Raw genomic sequence first — 1,950 nt, 5'->3', positions numbered from 1 at the left:
TAATCGAGTTGAACTTACGATGGCTTAAGTCAGGGGAGTGCAGAAGGTGGTATAGCAGTTAGCAGCCTCATCAGTCAAACAAATCAGTAATAGCTTACATTTTACGTGCTTCAGCACTGTCCTGCAAATTGAAGGTCAGGTCCTGCAGAAAGTGTATCACTTTTGTCTCTAAGCTGGTCGTAGGTTGTGTTCCAAAAATGACCAGTAACTACTGGAACTCAAGTACAGCATTCGTGGCTGCCGCATCGTGGTCGCGAAGTGGGGCCGAGGCAGTTCCAGATAAGTTTTATAGTCTGAGGATAAATTATGGATTTGTAGTTTTAACTTGGGCAACGGCCTTGCCGCAGTGGATACACCGGTTCCCGTCAGATCACCGAAGTTAAGCGCTGTCGGGCGTGGCCGGCACTTGGATGGGTGACCATTTGGGCCGCCATGCTCTGTTGCCATTTTTCGGGGTGCACTCAGCCTCGTGATGCGAACTGAGGAGCTACTCGACCGAATAGTAGCGGCTCCGGTCAAAGAAAACCATCATAACGACCGGGAGAGCGGTGTGCTGACCACACGCCCCTCCTATCCGCATCCTCGCCTGAGGATGACACGGCGCTCGAATGGTCCCGATGGGCCACTTGTGGCCTGAAGACGGAGAGCAGTTTTAACTTGACGATGTCCACTATGGACAAACGGTAGTTACTGTTATTCTGAAGAAGGTTGGGCTATCCCGACTGAAACCTAGGTAAATCCTAGGTAAATGGTGCAACTGAGGCTGTCAGTTATTAAAATTAAAATTAGCACTCAGTGGCGTTCAGCGCCGAGTCTTGCATTTTTTTTTTTTGTTGCAGATCTAAGGCCAATGTCCATAGGCAGCGTGGTGAAAAGTCAAAAGAAGAATCGCGACACTGCTGCTCGCGTTGGTCGAGATCCAGTGACTGTTACCAGAATATGGAATCGGTGGGTTCAGGAGAGTAATACGGAACGCCGTGCTGGATCCCAGCGGCCTCGTATCACTAGCAGTCGAGTCTCGAGACCCATACCTCTCAAATTACTGTGTGAAGAGCCATTGCATATGACAACGCAACCAATTTTATAATTGTTGAAGGAGGTTGAATGCTCGTATGTGGGAAATAAACTGGCGGAAAGAATATCGCAAAATCAAGTATGAGTTGTGCGCCATAAACGAAAGGTGTTTTTCTACTTCTGGAACATGATTTCTGTTCAAATTTCGCGCCAGTCGCATAAGAGTGGTCCTTAGAGCCACTGTGAGTACTCAAATCAGCTTCGCCTTAAATACACGCTGTAAGTGTGCGCTAGTTACCTCTCACGCTGGACGTGATAAGTTGATGCTAGTCAAGTTTGGCACTAAGGCAACAAAGATGCCAGTATCAGCACTTCACTGACTTTGATCGACGTTGTCTAATAGGGCTACGAGAGGCAGAATGTTCCTTCTGCAGAAGACTTGGCAGGAATGTAACCACTGTGGATGACTGCTGGCAGCGGTGGCCTCGAGAATGTACGTTCGAGACAAGACCGGGCTCTGGATCGCCACTTGGAACTACCGAAAGGGAAGACCATCGTGTTCGCCGAGGGCCCACCGTACTGCACGTGCAGCAGCAGCAGTCTGAGCAGCGTTCGGCACATCACTGATACAACGAACTTTCCCAAATCGGTTACTTCAAGAACAGCTTCGAGGCAGACGCCTTTTATCACGCATTACATTGCTCCCCAAACCGCGGCCATTTGCGACTTTAATGGTGTCAAGGGAGAGCCCACTGGAGGGCGTGGTGGAGATTTGTTGTGTTTTCTGATAGCTGATTCTACATCTACATCTACATCTACATTTATACTCCGCAAGCCACCCAACGGTGTGTGGCGGAGGGCACTTTATGTGCCACTGTCATTTCCTCCCTTTCCTGTTCCAGTCGCGTATGGTTCGCGGGAAGAACGACTGTCTGA

At 49.3% G+C, this 1,950-nt stretch overlaps 1 pseudogene; it reads left to right on the top strand.

The window, feature by feature from the left end:
* The first annotated feature begins 328 nt into the window (after nt 1-328).
* Nucleotides 329-446, top strand: LOC126189850 (5S ribosomal RNA; annotated as a pseudogene).
* The last annotated feature ends 1,504 nt before the right edge of the window (nt 447-1,950 follow it).

Source organism: Schistocerca cancellata, chromosome 5 (genome assembly GCF_023864275.1).
Source record: "Schistocerca cancellata isolate TAMUIC-IGC-003103 chromosome 5, iqSchCanc2.1, whole genome shotgun sequence".
In the NCBI taxonomy this organism is placed as follows: domain Eukaryota; kingdom Metazoa; phylum Arthropoda; class Insecta; order Orthoptera; family Acrididae; genus Schistocerca; species Schistocerca cancellata.
Note: the sequence above shows the minus strand (reverse complement) of the source record. Positions and strands in the feature narration are given on the sequence as shown.